The sequence below is a fragment of the Entelurus aequoreus genome, linkage group LG21 (genome assembly GCF_033978785.1).
Source record: "Entelurus aequoreus isolate RoL-2023_Sb linkage group LG21, RoL_Eaeq_v1.1, whole genome shotgun sequence".
NCBI lineage: Eukaryota > Metazoa > Chordata > Actinopteri > Syngnathiformes > Syngnathidae > Entelurus > Entelurus aequoreus.
Genome location: NC_084751.1, coordinates 17,628,311 through 17,653,096, shown reverse-complemented (window position 1 = coordinate 17,653,096; position 24,786 = coordinate 17,628,311).

Below are 24,786 nucleotides of genomic sequence, written 5' to 3'. Positions count from 1 at the left end.
GTGTGACATGATTTAAAAATTTGAGAGTTTACTTTTGTATTTTACAAGAGTTATTATTTGTACAAACATGGTGCAAACTAATTCATGATTTGTTAAAAAATGTTAGTGGCTAGCTAGTTAAAATGGGATATTGTGATTAGAAGTGATCATTTGAAAATGTTCAATATGAAAAATGTGCACTTAGAGAAAATATAAAAATAAAGTGTTGCATATTGATATTTATCTGTTTCTATATATATTTATTGTGAGAAATCATTAAGATGATCAGTGTTTCCACAAAGATAAATATCATTAATTATTAATAATAACAGAGTTAAAGGTAAATTGAGCAAATTGGCTACTTCTGGCAATTTATTTAAGTGTGTATCTAACTGGTAGGCCTTCGCATTAATCAGTACCCAAGAAGTACCCCTTGGTTTCAAAAAGGTTGGTGACCCCTGGTATACAGTCACACTCAATATGACAGTTATTAAACATAACTAGTAAACCACACATAAAAAATAGCTAATAATGCCTGAAATAATTCATCATTGGGAGTTTTACTCTAAAAATATGCTTTTTTAAGGCTAGCAAAAACAAAAAGTAGTTTTTTACTCAATATGACAGTAATGTTCTTGGAATCATGAGATAATGCGAAAAAAGCAATAAAAATGTATTCAAACATAACTCCTAAACAACACATGCAAAATGGCTAATAAAGCCTAGAGACATGTATATTTGTTAGTTTTACTAGAAAAATGATCTTTTGTAAGGTTTGCAAAGACACAAGTTAGTTTTTTAAATTTAATACTACTGTATAACTGTCATACTAAATATGAAAGTTATTTGAACATAAGTCCAAAACCAAACATGCAATCTGTCTAAAAATGTTTGATATAATGCATCCTCGTGAGTTTTACTCGAAACATATGCTTTTTTAAGGCTTGCAAACACAAAAAGTAGTTTTTTTACTTAATATGACAGTAATGTTTTTAAAATCCTGAGACAATGCGAAAAAAGCAATAAAAATGTATTCCAACATAATTCCTAAACCAACCATGCAAAATTCCTAATAATGCGTGAAAATTGTATCTTTGTGAGTTTTACAAGAAAAATCATATTTTGTAAGGTTTGCAAAGACACAAGTTATTTTTTTTTTACTCAATATTACAGTATAGCTGTCATACTATATATGAAGGTTATATAAACATAATTTCAAAACCAAATATGCATAATGTCTAAAAATGCCTGTAATATTGTATCTATGTGAGTTTTACTAGAATCAGATTTTTTTGTAAGGTTTGCAAATGCAAAAATTAGGTTTTACTCACTATGACAGTATACTGCCACACTCAATATGACAGTTTTTTAAACATAACTCCTAAACAACATATAAGAAATTGCTAATAATGCCTGGAGAAATGTATCTTTGTTAGTTTTACTAGAATAATGATATTTTGTAAGGTTTGCAAAGACACAAGTTAGTTGTTTTACTCAATATGACTACATATGAAAGTTAGATAAACATTACTCCAAAATTAAACATGCCTGTAATATTGAATCCATGTGAGTTTTACCAGAATCAGGTATTTTGGTAAGGTTTACAAATACAAAAATTAGGTGTTACTTATAATGACAGTATTACTGCCACTTCAATATGACAGTTATTTAAACATAACTCTTAAACCACACATGTAAAAAGGCTAATATTGCCTGGAGAAATGTATCTTTGTGAGTTTTACTAAAAAAAATGTTGTGTAAGGGTTGTAAAGACACAAGTTAGTTTTTTTTACTCAATATGACAGTATAACTGTCAGACTAAATATGAAAGTTATATAAACATAACTCCAAAAGCAAACATGCATTATGTCTAAAATGCCTGTAATATTGTATTCATGTGAGTTTAACTAGAATCAGTTGTTTTTGTAAGGTTTGCAAATACAAACTATGGGTTTTTCTCACAATGACAGTATACTGTCACACTCAATCTGACAGTTATTTAAACATAACTCCTAAACCACACATGCAAAATGGCTAATAATGCCTGGAAAAATGAAACTTTGTGAGTTTTACTAGAAAAAATATATTTTGTAAGGTTTGCAAAGACACAAGTTAGTTGTTTTACTCAATATGACAGTATAACTGTCATACTAAATCCATCCATCCATCCATTTTCTTCCGCTTATCCGAGGTCGGGTTGCGGGGGCAGCAGCCTTAGCAGAGAAGCCCAGACTTCCCTCTCCCCAGCCACTTTGTCCAGCTCTTCTCGGGGGATCCCGAGGCGTTCCCAGGCCAGCCGGGAGACATTTTCTTGCAAATGTGTCCTGGGTCTTCACCGTGGCCTCCTGCCGGTCGGACTTGCCCTAGACACCTCCCTAGGGAGGCGTTCGGGTGGCATCCTGAGCAGATGCCCGAACCACCTCATCTGGCTCCTCCCAATGTGGAGGAGCAGCAGCTTTACTCTGAGTTCCTCCCGGATGACAGAGCTTCTCACCCTATCTCTAAGGGAGAGACCTGCCACACGGCGGAGGAAACTCTTTTCGGCCGCTTGTACCCGTGATCTTGTCCTTTCGGTCATAACCCAAAGCTCATGACCATAGGTGACGATGGGAACGTAGATCGACCGGTAAATTGAGAGCTTTTCCTTCTGGCTCAGCTCCTTCTTCACCACAACGGATCGATATAGCGTCCTCATTACTGAAGACGCCGCACCAATCCGCCTGTGGATCTTACGATCCACTGTTCCCTCACTCGTGAACAAGACTCCTAGGTACTTAAACTCCTCCACTTTGGGCAATATCTCCTCCCCAACCTGTAGATGGCACTCCACCCTTTCCCGGGCGAGAACAATGGACTCGGACTTGGAGGCGCTGATTCTCATCCCAGTCGCTTCACACTCGGCTGCGAACCGATCCAATGAGAGCTGAAGATCCTGGCCAGTTGAAGCCATCAGGACCACATTATCTGCAAAAAGCAGAGACCTAATCCTGCAGCCACCAAACTGGATCCCGTCAACACCATGACTGCACCTAGAAATTCTGTCCATAAAAGTTTTGAACAGAATCGGTGACAAAGGGCAGCCTCACTGGAAAGGGGTCCGACTTACTGCCGGCAATGTGGACAAAGCTCTGACACTGATCATACAGGGAGCGACCTGCCACAATCAGACAGTCCGATACCCCATACTCTCTGAGCACTCCCCACAGGACTTCCCGGGATACGGTCGAATGCCTTCTCCAAGTCCACAAAGCCCATGTAGACTGGTTAGGCAAACTCCCATGCACACTCAAGGACCCTGCCGAGAATATAGAGCTGGTCTAAAGTTCCACGACCAGGACGAACAGTGTGGTTTGCGTCCTGGTCGTGGAACTGGAGGATCCGAGGTTCGACTATCCGGCGTAGCCTCCTCTCCAGTACACATGAATAGACCTTACCGGGAAGGCTGAGGAGTGTGATCCACGATAGTTGGAACACACGCTCCGGTTCCCCTTCTTAAAGAGAGGAACCACCACCCCGGTCTCCCAAACCAGAGGTACCGCCCCCAATGTCCACGCGATGTTGCAGAGTCTTGTCAACCAAGACAGCCCCACAGCATCCAGAGCCTTAAGGATCTCATCCACCCCCGGGGCCTTGCCACCGAGGAGCTTTTTAACTACCTCAGCAACTTCAGCCCCAGAAATAGGAGAACCCACCACAGATCCCCCAGGCACTGCTTAAACATTGGAAGACATGTTGGTGGGATTGAGGAGGTCTTCGAAGTATTCCCTCCACCGATCCGTAATAGCCGCAGTAAAGGTCAGCAGCACACTGCCCCCCCCCCCCCACCCCATGGCAGATAGGCTCTTTCTTCAGTGTTTGATGGCTTCCCTCACTGCTGGTATCCACCAGCGGGTTCTAGGATTACCGCCACGACATGCACAAAACACCTTGAGGCCGCAGCTCCAATCAGCCGCCTCGCCAAGAGGGGCACGGAAAATGGCCCAGCACCTCCCTCGTGACATGTTCAAAGTTCTTCCGGAGGTGGGAATTGAAACTCTCTCTGACAGGAGACTCTGCTAGGCGTTCCCAGCAGACCCTCACAATGCATTTGGGCCTGCCAGGTCTGTCCGGCATCATCCCCCACCATCGGAGCCAGCTCACCACCAGGTGGTGATCGGTAGAAAGCTCTGCCCCTCTCGTCACCCGAGTGTCCAAAACATGAGGCCGCAAATCCGATGACACAACTACAAAGTCAATCATGGAACTGCGGCCGAGGGTGTCCTGGTGCCAAGTGCACAAATGGACACCCTTATGTTTGAACATTATGTTTGTTATGGACAATCCGTGACGAGTACAAAAGTCCAATAACAAAGCACCACTTGGGTTCACATCCGGGTGGTCATTTTTCCCAATCACGCCTCTCCAGGTTTCACTGTCGTTGCCAACATGAGCGTTGAAGCCCCCCAGCAGAACAAGGGAATCACCCGAGGGAGCACTCTCCAGTACTCCCTCAAAGAAGTGGGTACTCTAAACTGCTGTTTGGTGCGTAAACACAAAAAACAGTCAGGACCCGTCCCCCAACCCGAAGGCGGAGGGAAGCTACCATCTCATCTACTGTGTTAAAGTCCAACGTGCAGGCTTTGAGCTGGGGGGGCAACAAGAATTGCCACCCCAGCCTGTCGCCTCTCATTGCTTGCAATGCCAGAGTGGAAGAGAGTCCGGCCCCAGAGAGAACAGGTTCCAGAGCCCTTGCTGTGCGTAGAAGTGAGTCCAACTATATCTAGCCGGAACTTCTCCTTCTCTCCCAGCGAAGTGACATCCCACGTCTCAAGAGCTAGCTTATGTCGCCGATGATTGGACCGCCAAGTGCCCTGCCTTCGGCTGCTGCCCAGCTCACACTGCACCCGACCTCTATGACCCAGCCAATGAGTGGTGAGCCCAGTGGAGGGGGGACCCACATTGCCTCTTTGAGCTGAGCCTGAGTCCCATGGGGACAGGCCCGGCCACCAGGCGCTCGCCATCGTGCCCCACCTCTGGGCCTGGCTACAGAGGGGAGTCCCGGTGACCCGCGTCCGGGCGAGGAAAAATCTAGGTCCTCGATTTGTACTTCTCATAAAGGTCTTTGAGCTGCTTTTTTTCTGATCCCTCACCTAGGACCTGTTTGTCTGGGAGACCCTACCAGGGGGCATAGAAGCCCAAGTACCGATAGATGGACGAGCGATAACCTGCTGCCACCTGGCCGCCGCAGCTAAATCCATCCTACTGGTGTGTTTTTGATAACAAGGTAATTCCTGTGCAATCAGTCACTTGTAACTTTAAATATGTGGAGCCACTCCCAATTTGTCTTGGTCAGAATGAATCAGGCAAAGAAAGTTTTCTACAATATGTGCCAGTGAAAAACACCATTGAGTCACTGTTATCCTTAAAGTCGGTGAGGGAGCAAATACAGCAAGTAAAAACTGGAATCCAACCTGATAATGTTATTCAGGATTTGTGGGATGGCACAAATATTAAAAAGAACATTCTGCTGAAAGACAGGACCTCCTCCTTAGGCATAATTCTTTATCAAGATTCCTTTGAAGTGGCAAATCCACTAGGGTCTGGAAGGAAAAAGCACAATATTGTCAACAAGCTGTCCCACCACTCTGGTCGCTTTGGTTTAGAACACATTAAAGCCTTCTACAGAAAGCTAGAAGTATCCAACAATGATTTCAAATTAGAAATTGTCACAGCTGATGAGGTGCTTAAAAAATTGAGCGCGCTCCACCCAAACAAGGCCACCGGCCTTGATAATATTCCCTTCAGATTCCTCAGGGACTCTTCCTCCATCATTGCCCCAATCATCACGCACATAATAAACCTCTCAATTTCACACGGCCAAGTACAAAAAGATTTTAAGATAGCAAGAGTATCTCCCCTCTTTGAAAAAGGAAGCACATTGGAATCTGGCAACTACCGACCTGTTTCTACTGTCAGTTCGATTTCGAAAGTAATGGAAAAAATAGTTTATGAACAGGTCGATAGTTGCCTTGCCACTAATAAACTCATATACAAATTCCAATCCGGCTTCAGAACTAACCACTCCACTGACAAATGCCTTCTCTATCTGACCGACCAAATCAAACATGAGGTGGACGCGGGCAAATACTGCGGCATGGTCATTCTGGACCTTCAGAAGGCATCTGACACCGTTCACCACGCTATACTGTTGGATAAGCTCAGAGCAATCGGATTTAACAAAACCTCATCGAGCTGGATGCACTCTTACTTGAGGGGAGAGAACAGGTGGTAGAGGTGAACGGCACCTTGCCCCCCCCCCCCCTCTCAGTGAGCTGTGGAGTCCTTCAGGGCAGTATATTGGGGCCTTTACTGTTCCTAATATACTTAAACGACTTGTCATCGGCATGCGACTGTGAATTGTTCTTGTTTGCATATGACTCGGCCTTGCTGGTATCAGACAGGGACTAGTCACAGGTGGAGAAAGTCCTCAGTGCTGAACTCTGTAGAACTTGCACCTTGCTCGCTGAAAACAAGCTATCCATACACTTGGGTAAAACGGAATCCATCCTGTTTGGGTCCCACATCAACCTTAAGAAAGTCAATGACTTCACTATAAAAGTGGGTGTCATTGTTATCACCAGGAAGGATGAGGTCACCTACCTAGGTTCCATTCTAGAGGCTAATCTTTCCTGCGATAAAATGGCAACCAAGGTAATCAAAAAGGTCAACACACGAACAAGATTTCTCTATAGAATCTCCTCTCTGGTCAACAAAAGCACCATGAGGATTCTGGCGGGAACTCTCGTCAACCCTTTTTGGATTACGCATGCACCTCCTGGTACCCTAGCACCTCCAAAACCCTCAAATCTAAACTCCAAACATCCCAGAACAAGCCAGTCAGATTACTTCTAGACCTCCACCCCAGATCCCACCTCACTACCCACTTCTCCAAAGTGGGCTGGCTCAGGGTGGAGGACAGAGTAAAACAACTTGCACTGAGCCTAGTCTATAAAATCCGCTACACCTCCCTGATACCGAAGTACATGTCAAACTACTTCCTTAAAGTAAATGACCGCCATAACCACAACACCAGGGGGAGCTCCACTAACCACGTTAAACCCAGATTCCGATCTACCAAAGGTCTTAACTCATTCTCTTTCTATGCCACATCAACGTGGAATGCGCTCCCAACAGGTATAAGAAAGGGCATCTCTATCCTCCTTCAAAACCGCACTAAAAGTACACCTCCAGGCAGCTACAACCCTAAACTAACACCCTCCCCGGATTGTTAATAATCAAATGTAAACAATCAAATGCAGATACTTTTTCTTATGCCTTCTGATCTCTCTCTCTCTCTCTCTCTCTCTCTCTCTCTCTCTCTCTCTCTCTCTCTCTCTCTCTCTCTCTCTCTTTCTCTCTCTGCCTCTCTCTCTCTCTCTCTATGTCCACTACTTGCTGTACATATCCTACCAAGTCAGACCTACACTGTACCAATATCCATTTCTCTGTTCTCAATTGTTGATGACTGATGATAACAACCAAACCTAACACCCCCCTCCCCCTCCACACCCCGGATTGTAAATAATGTAAATAATTCAATGTGATTATCTTGTGTGATGACTGTATTATGATAATAGTATATATCTGGTAGTGTATATCTGTATCATGAATCAATTTAAGTGGACCCTACTTAAACAAGTTGAAAAACTTATTTGGTTGTTACCATTTAGTGGTCAATTGTACGGAATATGTACTTCACTTTGAAACTTACTAATAAAAGTCTCAATCAATCAATCAATCAAAGTCCGGCCTTCATGCCAAGAGCCTAAATCTCTAATGTGAGTGACTTCATTAGATACTTTGCTCGCCGGGAAATAGTAGCAACAGGACTACTGCAATTTAACGACAAGCCTCAAAATTTCAGAGCTTGGAAACGCTCCTTTAAAAATGCAATAAATGGATTAGATTTAACAACAAGTGAGGAGATGGACTTGATGTTAAAGTGGCTTGGCAAAGAATTATCTGAACACGTAGAACAAATTACAGCCATACCATTAACAACCCAACCAAAGGTCTCAATATGATGTGGGACAGGCTTGAGCAATGTTATGGCTCAGCTGAAGTGATTGAGGATACACTCTTCAAAAGAATTGATATGTTCCCCCAAATCACATCCAAAGACTACACAAACTAAGGAAGTTTAGTGAACTGCTCATGGAAATGCAGAGTGCTAAAGCTGAAGGAGACCTTCCTGGTCTTGCGTTTTTGGATACCGCAAGAGGATTAAATCCAATTGTGCAGAAACTTCCCTTCGATTTGCAAGAAAGGTGGACCACCTACTCAGTGGCCTAGTGGTTAGAGTGTCCGCCCTTAGATCGGTATGTTGTGAGTTCAAACCCCGGCCGAGTCATACCAAAGACTATAAAAATGGGACCCATTACCTCCCTGCTTGGCACTCAGCATCAAAGGTTGGAATTGGGGGTTAAATCACCAAAAATGATTCCCGGGCGCGGCACCGCTGCTGCCCACTGCTTCCCTCACCTCCCAGGGGGTGAACAAGGGGATGGGTCAAATGCAGAGGACAAATTTCACCACACCTAGTGTGTGTGTGACAATCATTGGTACTTTAACTTTAATGTTAACAGTAGGAGCTAAATACAAATGCACACAACGTGTCCGCTTCCCACCATTCAATGTTTTTGTAGACTTTGTAACGCGAGAAGCTAACTCAAGAAATGACCCAAGCTTTAACTTTACATCGTTCCCTGACGTACCCAAACTCGACAAACTGCCTTTGAGAGCATATAAACAAAAATAAATTTCAGTGCACAAAACTGATGTTGTCTCCCGTTACAATTTAGATACACAAAAAAACGGCAAACAAAGCTGTTAACAGCGACAAGCTTTGCCCAATTCACATGAAACCTCAGCCCCTCTCGAAGTGCAGATTATTTCGAATGAAAACACTCGATGATCGAAAAGCATTCTTAAAAGAGAACCACATTTGCTTCAAATGCTGTTCTTCATCTACACACAATGCAAAAAACTGTATGGTCAAGATACAGTTTTCTGAGTGTCTTGATGATAAACACTGCACTGCTCTTCACCCAGGACCAGCACCTTGGTTTAAAGAAACTGAACCTGCAGCAGAGTATGGAGAGGGACTCCGCTAAGTCGGAGGAGATCACGTCCAAGTGCACACAGGTTTGTGGCGTGAGCGAAGCAGGCAGATCCTGCTCTAAAATTAGTCTTGTTAAAGTGTACCCAGCAGGCCATCCTGAACAAGCAGTAAGGCTCTATGCCATCCATGATGAACAATGTATGTCCTGAGTTTTTTCAATTGTTCAATGACCGTGGCCCTAGTTCCCCTTACTCACTAAGGACATGTGCTGGTACTAAAAAAGCAATGGGCAGGAGAGCTACAGGATATGTAGTGGCAGCCTTGGATGGTTCAGTCCACATCCCATTGCCTAGCCTCATTGAATGTATAAATATCCCAAACGATAGAGATGCAATTCCCACACCCAGTGCATCTATGCAACACAGTCACCTAAAGTCAGTAGCTCACCTTATCCCTGACCTGGACTCTAATGCCAATACTCATGCTTCTCGGACGGGATGTTATTAGAGTTCACAAAGTCCATAAACAGATAAGTGGCCCTAACAACGCACCCTATGCACAAAAATTGGACCTCGGGTGGGTCATAGTAGGAAACGTGTGTTTAGGTGATGTCCACAAAACTCTCGCTGTGAAGACGCTGTTCACAAATACAACTGAGAAGGGGCGTCCTACAATGTTTGAGACATGCCCCAATGTATTTAATGTAATAGCGAGACATTGTGAGATACAAGTTCCATCCAGCTTCAGCACCCAACTTGTGGATAGCGCTTGTGAACCTGATCATTTAGGATGTAATGTGTTCAAACAAACCAGACATGACAATTACATCGCACCCTCCATTCAGGACAAAGCCTTCTTGAAAATAATGGAAGAAGGACTACAAAAGGACACAGACAAGAACTGGACAGCTCCATTACAATTCAAGTCGCCACGTCAAAAACTCCCTAACAACAGAATTTCACCATTTATTTACAGTAACCTACTGGTTCCAGTATAAAAATGATTTTAAAAACTGCTATGCAGTATGAATACATTTGCATAGCAGTTTTTAAAAACAGTTTTATACTGGAACCATTAGCTGCCAGTAGGTTACTGTAATTAAATGGTGAAATTTCTTACAGTGTGAGATAATGCCAAAAAAGCAATAAAAAATGATTCAAACACAACTCCTAAACCAAACATGCAAAATGTCTAAAAATGCCTATAATATTGAATCAATGTGCGTTTCACTAGAATCAGTTGTTTTTGTAAGGTTTGCAAATACAAAAATTAGGTTTTACCCATAATGACAGTATAACTGCCACACTCAATATGAAACCACACATGAAAAATGTCTAATAATGAATGTATCTTGGTAGAGTTTTACTAGAAACATTTCTTTTGTAAGGTTTGCAAACACAAAAGTTATTCTTTTTTCACTCAATATGACAGTATAACTGCCACGCTCAATATGTAAGTTATTTAAACATAACTCCTAAACTACACATGAAAAATGGCTAATAATGCTTTAAATAATGCATTCCTGTGAGTTTTGCTCGAAAAATATGCTTTTTTTAGGCTTGCAAACACAAAAAGTAGTTTTTTTACTCAATATGACAATAATGTTCTTAGAATCCTGAGATAATGCGAAAAAAGCAATAAAAATGTATTCCATCATAATTCCTAAACCAAACATGCAAAATGTCTAAAAATGAATTAAGAAATGTATCTTTGTGAGTTTTACTAGAAACATTTTCTTTCTTAAGATTTTCAAAGACACAAATTAATTTTTTTACTCAATATGACAGTTTAACTGCCACGCTCAATATGTAAGTTATTTAAACATGACTCCTAAACTACACATGAAAAATTGCTAATATTGCCTCAAATGATGCATTCTTGTGAGTTTTGCTCGAAACATATGCTTTTTTAAGGCTTGCAAACACAAAAAGTAGTTTTTTACTCAATATGATAATAATGTTCTTAGAATCCTGAGATAATGCGAAAAAAGCAATAAAAATGTATTCCATCATAATTCCTAAACCAAACATGCAACATGTCTAAAAATGCCTGTAATATTGAATCCATTTGAGTTTTACTAGAATCAGATAATCTTTTGTAAGGTTTGCAAATCCAAAAATTAAGTTTTACTCACTATGACAGTTATTAAACGTAACTAGTAAACCACCCATGCAAAATGGATAAAAATGCCTGAAATAATGCATCATTGGGAGTTTTACTCTAAACATATGCTTTTTTTAAAGCCTGCAAACACAAAAAGTAATTTTTTACTCCATATGACTGTAATGTTCTTAGAATCCTGGGATACTGCAAAAAAAGCAATAAAAACCTATTCAAACATAACTCCTAAACAACAGATTGCAAAATGGCTAATACTACCTGGAGATATGTATCTTTGTAAGTTTTACTAGAAAAATAATCTTTTGTAAGGTTTGCAAAGACACGAGTTAGTTTTTTTTACTCAATATGACAGTATAGCTGTCATACTAAATATGAAATGTATATAAAAATAACTCCAAAACCAAACATGGATTATGTCTAAAAATGCCTGTAATATTGAATCTATGTGAGTTTTACCAGAATCAGGTATTTTGGTAAGGTTTACTAATACAAAAATTATGTTTTGCTCATAATGACAGTATAACTGCCACAAACAATATGACAGTTTTTTCAAACATAACTCCTAAACCACAAATGCAAAATGGCTAATATTGCCTGGAGATATATATCTTTGTGAGTTTTACTGGAAAAAATATATTGTGTAAGGTTTGCAAAAACAAAAAGAAGTTTTTTACTCAATATGACAATTATGTTCTTAGAATCCTGAGATAATGCGAAAAAAGCAATAAAAAAGTATTCCATCATAATTCCTAAACCAAACATGCAAAATGTCTAAAAATGCCTGTAATATTGAATCCATGTGAGTTTTACTATAAACAGTTGTTTTCTTAAGGTTTTCATATACAAAAATTAGGTTTTACTCACTATGACAGTATACAGTCACACCCAATATGACAGTTATTAAACATAACTAGTAAACCACACATAAAAAATAGCTAATAATGCCTGAAATAATTAATCATTGGGAGTTTTACTCTAAAAATATGCTTTTTTAAGGCTAGCAAAAACAGAAATTCGTTTTTCACTCAATATGACAGTAATGTTCTTGGAATCATGAGATAATGCGAAAAAAGCAATAAAAATGTATTCAAATATAACTCCTAAACAACACATGCAAAATGGCTAATAAAGCCTAGAGACATGTATATTTGTTAGTTTTACTAGAAAAATGATCTTTTGTAAGGTTTGCAAAGACACAAGTTAGTTTTTTAAATTTAATACTACTGTATAACTGTCATACTAAATATGAAAGTTATTTGAACATAAGTCCAAAACCAAACATGCAATCTGTCTAAAAATGTTTGATATAATGCATCCTCGTGAGTTTTACTCGAAACATATGCTTTTTTAAGGCTTGCAGACACAAAAAGTAGTTTTTTTTACTTAATATGACAGTAATGTTTTTAAAATCCTGAGACAATGCGAAAAAAGCAATAAAAATGTATTCCAACATAATTCCTAAACCAACCATACAAAATTCCTAATAAAGCGTGAAAATTTTATCTTTGTGAGTTTTACAAGAAAAATCATATTTTGTAAGGTTTGCAAAGACACAAGTTTTTTTTTTTTACTCAATATTACAGTATAGCTGTCATACTATATATGAAGGTTATATAAACATAATTTCAAAACCAAATATGCATAATGTCTAAAAATGCCTGTAATATTGTATCTATGTGAGTTTTACTAGAATCAGATTTTTTTGTAAGGTTTGCAAATACAAAAATTAGGTTTTACTCAATATGACAGTTTTTTAAACATAACTCCTAAACAACACATAAGCAATTGCTAATAATGCCTGGAGAAATGTAACTTTGTTAGATTTACTAGAATAATGATCTTTTGTAAGGTTTGCAAAGACACAAGTTAGTTGTTTTACTCAATATGACTACATATGAAAGTTAGATAAACATTACTCCAAAATTTAAACATGCCTGTAATATTGAATCCATGTGAGTTTTACCAGAATCAGGTATTTTGGTAAGGTTTACAAATACAAAAATTAGGTGTTACTTATGACAGTATTACTGCCACGTCAATATGACAGTTATTTAAACATAACTCTTAAACCACACATGTAAAAAGGCTAATATTGCCTGGAGAAATGTATCTTTGTGAGTTTTACTAAAAAAAAAATGTTGTGTAAGGGTTGTAAAGACACAAGTTAGTTTTTTTTTACTCAATATGACAGTGTAACTGTCTGACTAAATATGAAAGTTATATAAACATAACTCCAAAAGCAAACATGCATGATGTCTAAAAATGCCTGTAATATTGTATTCATGTGAGTTTAACTACAGTTGTTTTTGTAAGGTTTGCAAATACAAACTATGGGTTTTTCTCACAATGACAGTATACTGTCACACTCAATCTGACAGTTATTTAAACATAACTCCTAAACCACACATGCAAAATGGCTAATAATGCCTGGAAAAATGTATCTTTGTGAGTTTTACTAGAAAAAATATATTTTGTAAGGTTTGCAAAGACACAAGTTAGTTGTTTTACTCAATATGACAGTAAATCCATCCATCCATCCATTTTCTTCCGCTTATCCGAGGTCGGGTTGCGGGGGCAGCAGCCCTAGCAGAGAAGCCCAGACTTCCCTCTCCCCAGCCACTTTGTCCAGCTCTTCTCGGGGGATCCCGAGGCGTTGCCTGGCCAGCCGGGAGACATTTTCTTGCAAATGTGTCCTGGGTCTTCCCCGTGGCCTCCTGCCGGTCGGACTTGCCCTAGACACCTCCCTTGGGAGGCGTTCGGGTGGCATCCTGAGCAGATGCCCGAACCACCTCATCTGGCTCCTCTCAATGTGGAGGAGCAGCAGCTTTACTCTGAGTTCCTCCCGGATGACAGAGCTTCTCACCCTATCTCTAAGGGAGAGACCTGCCACCCGGCGGAGGAAACTCATTTCGGCCGCTTGTACCCGTGATCTTGTCCTTTCGGTCATAACCCAAAGCTCATGACCATAGGTGACGATGGGAACGTAGATCGACCGGTAAATTGAGAGCTTTTCCTTCTGGCTCAGCTCCTTCTTCACCACAACGGATCGATATAGCGTCCTCATTACTGAAGACGCCGCACTAATCCGCCTGTGGATCTTACGATCCACTGTTCCCTCACTCGTGAACAAGACTCCTAGGTACTTAAACTCCTCCACTTTGGGCAAGATCTCCTCCCCAACCTGTAGATGGCACTCCACCCTTTCCCGGGCGAGAACAATGGACTTGGACTTGGAGGTGCTGATTCTCATCCCAGTCGCTTCACACTCGGCTGCGAACCGATCCAATAAGAGCTGAAGATCCTGGCCAGTTGAAGCCGTCAGGACCACATTATCTGCAAAAAGCAGAGACCTAATCCTGCAGCCACCAAACCGGATCCCCTCAACACCATGACTGCACCTAGAAATTCTGTCCATAAAAGTTTTGCACAGAATCGGTGACAAAGGGCAGCCTCACTGGAAAGGGGTCCGACTTACTTAATGTGGACAAAGCTCTGACACTGATCATACAGGGAGCGACCCGCCACAATCAGACAGTCCGATACCCCATACTCTCTGAGCACTCCCCACAGGACTTCCCGGGATACGGTCGAATGCCTTCTCCAAGTCCACAAAGCTCATGTAGACTGGTTAGGCAAACTCCCATGCACACTCAAGGACCCTGCCGAGAATATAGAGCTGGTCTAAAGTTCCACGACCAGGACGAACAGTGTGGTTTTCGTCCTGGTCGTGGAACTGGAGGATCCGAGGTTCGACTATCCGGCGTAGCCTCCTCTCCAGTACACATGAATAGACCTTACCGGGAAGGCTGAGGAGTGTGATCCACGATAGTTGGAACACACGCTCCAGTTCCCCTTCTTAAAGAGAGGAACCACCACCCCGGTCTCCCAAACCAGAGGTACCGCCCCCAATGTCCACGCGATGTTGCAGAGTCTTGTCAACCAAGACAGCCCCACAGCATCCAGAGCCTTAAGGATCTCATCCAGCCTTGCCACCGAGGAACTTTTTAACTACCTCAGCAACTTCAGCCCCAGAAATAGGAGAACCCACCACAGATCCCCCAGGCACTGCTTAAACATAGGAAGACATGTTGGTGGGATTGAGGAGGTCTTCGAAGTATTCCCTCCACCGATCCGTAATAGCCGCAGTAAAGGTCAGCAGCACACTGCCCCCCCCCCCCCCCCACCCCATGGCAGATAGGCTCTTTCTTCAGTGTTTGATGGCTTCCCTCACTGCTGGTATCCACCAGCAGGTTCTAGGATTACCGCCACGACATGCACCAAACACCTTGAGGCCACAGCTCCATTCAGCCGCCTCGCCAAGAGGGGCACGGAAAATGGCCCAGCACCTCCCTCGTGACATGTTCAAAGTTCTTCCGGAGGTGGGAATTGAAACTCTCTCTGACAGGAGACTCTGCTAGGCGTTCCCAGCAGACCCTCACAATGCATTTGGGCCTGCCAGGTCTGTCCGGCATCATCCCCCACCATCGGAGCCAGCTCACCACCAGGTGGTGATCGGTAGAAAGCTCTGCCCCTCTCGTCACACGAGTGTCCAAAACATGAGGCCGCAAATCCGATGACACAACTACAAAGTCAATCATGGAACTGCGGCCGAGGGTGCCCTGGTGCCAAGTGCACATATGGACACCCTTTTGTTTGAACATTGTGTTTGTTATGGACAATCCGTGACGAGTACAAAAGTCCAATAACAAAGCACCACTTGGGTTCACATCCGGGTGGTCATTTTTCCCATTCACGCCTCTCCAGGTTTCACTGTCGTTGCCAACATGAGCGTTGAAGCCCCCCTGCAGAACAAGGGAATCACCCGAGGGAGCACTCTCCAGTACTCCCTCAAGGGAATCCAAAGAAGTGGGTACTCTAAACTGCTGTTTGGTGCGTAAACACAAAAAACAGTCAGGACCCGTCCCCCAACCCGAAGGCGGAGGGAAGCTACCATCTCGTCTACTGTGTTAAAGTCCAACGTGCAGGCTTTGAGCCGGGGGGGCAACAAGAATTGCCACCCCAGCCTGTCGCCTCTCATTGCTTGCAATGCCAGAGTGGAAGAGAGTCTGGCCCCAGAGAGAACAGGTTCCAGAGCCCTTGCTGTGCGTAGAAGTGAGTCCAACTATATCTAGCCGGAACTTCTCCTTCTCTCCCAGCGAGGTGACATTCCACGTCTCAAGAGCTAGCTTATGTTGCCGATGATTGGACCGCCAAGTGCCCTGCCTTCGGCTGCTGCCCAGCTCACACTGCACCCGACCTCTATGACCCAGCCAATGAGTGGTGAGCCCATTGGAGGGGGGACCCACATTGCCTCTTTGAGCTGAGCCTGAGTCCCATGGGGACAGGCCCGGCCACCAGGCGCTTGCCATCGTGCCCCACCTCTGGGCCTGGCTCCAGAGGGGAGCCCCGGCGACCCGCGTCCGGGCGAGGAAAAATCTAGGTCCTCGATTTGTACTTCTCATAAAGGTCTTTGAGCTGCTTTTTTTCTGATCCCTCACCTAGGACCTGTTTGTCTGGGAGACCCTACCAGGGGGCATAGAAGCCCAAGTACCGATAGATGGACGAGCGATAACCTGCTGCCACCTGGCCGCCGCAGCTAAATCCATCCTACTGGTGTGTTTTTGATAACAAGGTCATTCCCGTGCAATCAGAGTCACTTGTAACTTTAAATATGTGGAGCCACTCCCAATTTGTCTTGGTCAGAATGAATCAGGCAAAGAAAGTTTTCTACAATATGTGCCAGTCACTGTTATCCTTAAAGTCTGTGAGGGAGCAAATACAGCAAGTAAAAACTGGAATCCAACCTGATAATGTTATTCAGGATTTGTGGGATGGCTCAAATATTAAAAAGAACATACTGCTGAAAGACAGGACCTCCTCCTTAGGCATAATTCTTTATCAAGATTCCTTTGAAGTGGCAAATCCACTAGGGTCTGGAAGGAAAAAGCACAAGATTGTCAACAAGCTGTCCCCCCACTCTGGTCGCTTTGGTGAAGAACACATTAAAGCCTTCTACAGAAAGCTAGAAGTATCCAACAATGATTTCAAATTAGAAATTGTCACAGCTGATGAGGTGCTTAAAAAATTGAGCGCGCTCCACCCAAACAAGGCCACCGGCCTTGATAATATTCCCTTCAGATTCCTCAGGGACTCTTCCTCCATCATTGCCCCAATCATCACGCACATAATAAACCTCTCAATTGCACACGGCCAAGTACAAACTGACAAATGCCTTCTCTATCTGACCGACCAAATCAAACATGAGGTGGACGCGGGCAAATACTGCGGCATCGTCATTCTGGACCTTCAGAAGGCATCTGACACCGTTCACCACGCTATACTGTTGGATGAGCTCAGAGCAATCGGATTCAACAAAACCTCATCGAGCTGGATGCAATCTTACTTGAGGGGAGAGAACAGGTGGTAGAAGTGAACGGCACCTTGTCCCCCCCCTCTCAGTGAGCTGTGGAGTCCTTCAAGGCAGTATATTGGGGCCTTTACTGTTCCTAATATACTTAAACGACTTGTCATCGGCATGCGACTGTGAATTGTTCTTGTTTGCGGATGACTCGGCCTTGCTGGTATCAGACAGGGACTAGTCACAGGTGGAGAAAGTCCTCAGTGCTGAACTCTGTAGAACTTGCACCTTGCTCGCTGAAAACAAGCTATCCATACACTTGGGTAAAACGGAATCCATCCTGTTTGGGTCCCACATCAACCTTAAGAAAGTCAATGACTTCACTATGAAAGTGGGTGTCATTGTTATCACCAGGAAGGATGAGGTCACCTACCAAGGTTCCATTCTAGAGGCTAATCTTTCCTGCGATAAAATGGCAACCAAGGTAATCAAAAAGGTCAACCAACGAACAAGATTTCTCTATAGAATCTCCTCTCTGGTCAACAAAAGCACCATGAGGATTCTGGCGGGAACTCTCGTCAACCCTTTTTGGATTACGCATGCACCTCCTGGTACCCTAGCACCTCCAAAACCCTCAAATCTAAACTCCAAACATCCCAGAACAAGCCAGTCAGATTACTTCTAGACCTCCACCCCAGATCCCACCTCACTACCCACTTCTCCAAAGTGGGCTGGCTCAGGGTGGAGGACAAAGTAAAACAACTTGCACTGAGCCTAGTCTATAAAATCCGCTACACCTCCCTGATACCGAAGTACATGTCAAACTACTTCCTTAAAGTAAATGACCGCCATAACCACAACACCAGGGGGAGCTCCACTAACCACGTTAAACCCAGATTCCGATCTAACAAAGGTCTTAACTCATTCTCTTTCTATGCCACATCAACGTGGAATGCGCTCCCAACAGGTATAAGAAAGGGCATCTCTATCCTCCTTCAAAACTGCACTAAAAGTACACCTCCAGGCAGCTACAACCCTAAACTAACACCCTCCCCGGATTGTTAATAATCAAATGTAAACAATCAAATGCAGATACTTTTTCTTATGCCTTCTGATCTATATGTCCACTACTTGCTGTACATATCCTACCAAGTCAGACCTACACTGTACCAATATCCATTTCTCTGTTCTCAATTGTTGATGACTGATGATAACAACCAAACCTAACACCCCCCTCCCCCTCCACACCCCGGATTGTAAATAATGTAAATAATTCAATGTGATTATCTTGTGTGATGACTGTATTATGATAATAGTATATATCTGGTAGTGTATATCTGTATCATGAATCAATTTAAGTGGACCCTACTTAAACAAGTTGAAAAACTTATTTGGTTGTTACCATTTAGTGGTCAATTGTACGGAATATGTACTTCTCTCTGCAACTTACTAATAAAAGTCTCAATCAATCAATCAATCAATCAAAGTCCGGCCTTCATGCCAAGAGCCTAAATCTCTAATGTGAGTGACTTCATTAGATACTTTGCTCGCCGGGAAATAGTAGCAACAGGACTACTGCAATTTAACGACAAGCCTCAAAATTTCAGAGCTTGGAAACGCTCCTTTAAAAATGCAATAAATGGATTAGATTTAACAACAAGTGAGGAGATGGACTTGATGTTAAAGTGGCTTGGCAAAGAATTCTCTGAACACGTAGAACAAATTACAGCCATACACATTAACAACCCAACCAAAGGTCTCAATATGATGTGGGACAGGCTTGAGCAATGTTATGGCTCAGCTGAAGTGATTGAGGATACACTCTTCAAAAGAATTGATATGTTCCCCCAAATCACATCCAAAGACTACACAAACTAAGGAAGTTTAGTGAACTGCTCATGGAAATGCAGAGTGCTAAAGCTGAAGGAGACCTTCCTGGTCTTGCGTTTTTGGATACCGCAAGAGGATTAAATCCAATTGTGCAGAAACTTCCCTTCGATTTGTGTGGCCTAGTGGTTAGAGTGTCCGCCCTTAGATCGGTATGTTGTGAGTTCAAACCCCGGCCGAGTCATACCAAAGACTATATAAATGGGACCCATTACCTCCCTGCTTGGCACTCAGCATCAAAGGTTGGAATTGGGGGTTAAATCACCAAAAATGATTCCCGGGCGCGGCACCGCTGCTGCCCACTGCTTCCCTCACCTCCCAGGAGGTGAACAAGGGGATGGGTCAAATGCAGAGGACAAATTTCACCACACCTAGTGTGTGTGTGACAATCATTGGTACTTTAACTTTAACTTTAATATCCATCCATCCATCCATCCATCCATCTTCCTCCGCTTATCCGAGGTCGGGTCGCGGGGGCAGCAGCCTAAGCAGGGAAACCCAGACTTCCCTCTCGCCAGCCACTTCGTCCAGCTCCTCCCGGGGGATCCCGAGGCGTTCCCAGGCCAGCCGGGAGACATAGTCTTCCCAACGTGTCCTGGGTCTTCCCCGTGGTCTCCTACCGGTTGGACGTGCCCTAAACACCTCCCGAGGGAGGCGTTCGGGTGGCATCCTGACCAGATGCCCGAACCACCTCATCTGGCTCCTCTCGATGTGGAGGAGCAGTGGCTTTACTTTGAGCTCCCCCCGGATGGCAGAGCTTCTCACCCTGTCTCTAAGGGAGAGCCCCACCACCCGGCGGAGGAAACTCATTTCGGCCGCCTGTACCCGTGATCTTAGCCTTTCGGTCATGACCCAAAGTTCATGACCATAGGTGAGGATGGGAACGTAGATCGACCGGTAAATTGAGAGCTTTGCCTTCCGGCTCAGCTCCTTCTTCACCACAACGGACCGATACAGCGTCCGCATTACTGAAGACGCCGCACCGATCCGCCTGTCGATCTCACGGTCCACTTTTCCCCCACTCGTGAACATGACTCCTAGGTACTTGAACTCCTCCACTTGGGGCAGGGTCTCCTCCCCAACCCGGAGATGGCACTCCACCCTTTTCCGGGCGAGAACCATGGACTCGGACTTGGAGGTGCTGATTCTCATCCCAGTCGCTTCACACTCGGCTGCGAACCGATCCAGTGAGAGCTGAAGATCCTGGCCAGATGAAGCCATCAGGACCACATCATCTGCAAAAAGCAGAGACCTAATCCTGCAGCCACCAAACCAGATCCCCTCAACGCCCTGACTGCGCCTAGAAATTCTGTCCATAAAAGTTATGAACAGAATCGGTGACAAAGGGCAGCCTTGGCGGAGTCCAACCCTCACTGGAAACGTGTCCGACTTACTGCCGGCGATGCGGACCAAGCTCTGGCACTGATCGTACAGGGAGCGGACAGCCACAATCAGATAGTCCGATACTGCATACTCTCTGAGCACTCCCCACAGGACCTCCCGAGGGACACGGTCGAATGCGTTCTCCAAGTCCACAAAGCACATGTAGACTGGTTGAGCAAACTCCCATGCACCCTCAAGGACCCTGCCGAGAGTATAGAGCTGGTCCACAGTTCCACGACCAGGACGAAAACCACACTGTTCCTCCTGAATCCGAGGTTCGACTATCCGGCGTAGCCTCCTCTCCAGTACACCCGAATAGACCTTTCCCGGGAAGGCTGAGGAGTGTGATCCCACGATAGTTGGAACACACCCTCCGGTTCCCCTTCTTAAAGAGAGGAACCACCACCCCGGTCTGCCAATCCAGAGGTACCGCCCCCGATGTCCACGCGATGCTGCAGAGTCTTGTCAACCAAGACAGCCCCACAGCATCCAGAGCCTTAAGGAACTCTGGGCGGATCTCATCCACCCCCGGGGTCTTGCCACCGAGGAGCTTTTTAACTACCTCAGCAACCTCAGCCCCAGAAATAGGAGAGCCCACCACAGATTCCCAAGGCATTGCTTCCTCATAGGAAGACGTGTCGGTGGGATTGAGGAGGTCTTCGAAGTATTCCCTCCACCGATCCACAACATCCGCAGTCGAGGTCAGCAGAACACCATCCGCACCATACACAGTGTTGATAGTGCACTGCTTCCCCTTCCTGAGGCGGCGGATGGTGGTCCAAAATCGCTTCGAAACCGTCCGGAAGTCGTTTTCCATGGCCTCGCCAAACTCCTCCCATGTCCGAGTTTTTGCCTCCGCGACCGCTGTAGCCGCACACCGCTTGGCCTGTCGGTACCTGTCTGCTGCCTCCGGAGTCCCATGAGCCAAAAGAACCCGATAGGACTCCTTCTTCAGCTTGACGGCATCCCTCACCGCCGGTGTCCACCAACGGGTTCTAGGATTACCGCCACGACAGGCACCAACTACCTTGCGGCCACAGCTCCAATCAGCCGCCTCGACAATAGAGGTGCGGAACATGGTCCACTCGGACTCAATGTCCAGCACCTCCCTCGTGACATGTTCAAAGTTCTTCCGGAGGTGGGAATTGAAACTCTCTCTGACAGGAGACTCTGCCAGACGTTCCCAGCAGACCCTCACAATGCGTTTGGGCCTGCCAGGTCTGTCCGGCATCCTCCCCCACCATCGTAGCCAACTCACCACCAGGTGGTGATCGGTAGAAAGCTCCGCCCCTCTCTTCACCCGAGTGTCCAAAACATGAGGCCGCAAATCCGATGACACAACCACAAAGTCGATCATGGAACTGCGGCCTAGGGTGTCTTGGTGCCAAGTGCACATATGGACACCCTTATGCTTGAACATGGTGTTTGTTATGGACAATCTGTGACGAGCACAAAAGTCCAATAACAAAACACCACTCGGGTTCAGATCCGGACGGCCATTCTTCCCAATCACGCCTCTCCAGGTTTCACTGTCGTTGCCAACATGAGCGTTGAAGTCACCCAGTAGGACAAGGGAATCACCCGGGGAAGCACTTTCCAGTACTCCCTCGAGTGTATCCAAAAAGGGTGGGTACTCTGAACTGCTGTTCGGTGCGTAAGCACAAACAACAGTCAGGACCCGTCCCCCCACACGAAGGCGGAGGGAGGCTAGACTCTCGTCCACCGGGTTAAACTCCAACGTGCAGGCTTTGAGTCGGGGGGAAACAAGAATTGCTACCCCAGCTCGTCGCCTCCCACTGCGTGCAACGCCAGTGTGGAAGAGAGTCCAGCCCCTCTCGAGAGAACTGGTTCCAGAGCTCTTGCTGTGCGTCGAGGTGAGTCCGACTATATCCAGCCGGAACTTCTCTACCTCGCGCACAAGCTCAGGCTCCTTCCCCCCCAGCGAGGTGACGTTCCACGTCCCAAGAGCTAGCTTATGTAGCCGAGGATCGGACCGCCAAGTGCCCTGCCTTCGGCTGCCGCCCAGCTCACAATGCACCCGACCTCTATGGCCCCTCCCATGAGTGGTGAGCCCATTGGAGGGGGGACCCACGTAGCCTCTTCGGGCTGTGCCCTGCCGGGCCCCATGGGGACAGGCCCGGCCACCAGGCGCTCGCCATCGTGCCCCAACTCCGGGCCTGGCTCCGGAGGGGGGCCCCGGTGACCCGCGTCCGGGCGAGGGAAATCTGAGTCCTCGTTTTAACTTTAACAGTAGGAGCTAAATACAAATGCACACAACGTGTCCCCTTCCCACCATTAAAATGTTTTTGTAGACTTTGTAACGCGAGAAGCTAACTCAATGAACCAAGCTTTAACTTTACATCGTTCCCTGACATACCCAAACTCGACAAACTGCCTTTGAGAGCATATAAACAAAAATACATTTCAGTGCACAAAACTGATGTTGTCTCCCGTTACAATTTAGATACACAAAAAAACGGCAAACAAAGCTGTTAACAGCGACAAGCTTTGCCCAATTCACATGAAACCTCAGCCCCTCTCGAAGTGCAGATTATTTCGAATGAAAACACTCGATGATCGAAAAGCATTCTTAAAAGAGAACCATATTTGCTTCAAATGCTGTTCTTCATCTACACACAATGCAAATAACTGTATGGTCAAGATACAGTTTTCTGAGTGTCTTGATGATAAACACTGCACTGCTCTTCACCCAGGACCAGCACCCTGGTTTAAAGAAACTGAACCTGCAGCAGAGTATGGAGAGGGACTCCGCTAAGTCGGAGGAGATCACGTCCAAGTGCACACAGGTTTGTGGCGTGAGCGAAGCAGGCAGATCCTGCTCTAAAATTAGTCTTGTTAAAGTGTACCCAGCAGGCCATCCTGAACAAGCAGTAAGGCTCTATGCCATCCATGATGAACAATGTATGTCCTGAGTTTTTTCAATTGTTCAATGACCGTGGCCCTAGTTCCCCTTACTCACTAAGGACATGTGCTGGTACTAAAAAAGCAATGGGCAGGAGAGCTACAGGATATGTAGTGGCGGCCTTGGATGGTTCAGTCCACATCCCATTGCCTAGCCTCATTGAATGTATAAATATCCCAAACGATAGAGATGCAATTCCCACACCCAGTGCATCTATGCAACACAGTCACCTAAAGTCAGTAGCTCACCTTATCCCTGACCTGGACTCTAATACACATGCTTCTCGGACGGGATGTTATTAGAGTTCACAAAGTCCATAAACAGATAAGTGGCCCTAACAACGCACTTTATACACAAAAATTGGACCTCGGGTGGGTCATAGTAGGAAACGTGTGTTTAGGTGATGTCCACAAAACTCTCGCTGTGAAAACGCTGTTCACAAATACAACTGAGAAGGGGCGTCCTACAATGTTTGAGACATGCCCCAATGTATTTAATGTAATAGCGAGACATTGTGAGATACAAATTCCATTCAGCTTCAGCACCCAACTTGTGGATAGCGCTTGTGAACCTGATCATTTAGGATGTAATGTGTTCAAACAAACCAGACATGACAATTACATCGCACCCTCCATTCAGGACAAAGCCTTCTTGAAAATAATGGAAGAAGGATTACAAAAGGACACAGACAAGAACTGGACAGCTCCATTACAATTCAAGTCGCAACGTCAAAAACTCCCTAACAACAGAATTTCACCATTTATTTACAGTAACCTACTGGTTCCAGTATAAAACTGATTTTAAAAACTGCTATGCAGTATGAATACATTCGCATAGCAGTTTTTAAAAACAGTTTTATACTGGAACCATTAGCTGCCAGTAGGTTACTGTAATTAAATGGTGAAATTTCTTACAGTGTGAGATAATGCCAAAAAAGCAATAAAAAATGATTCAAACACAACTCCTAAACCAAACATGCAAAATGTCTAAAAATGCCTATAATATCGAATCAATGTTGCGTTTCAATAGAATCAG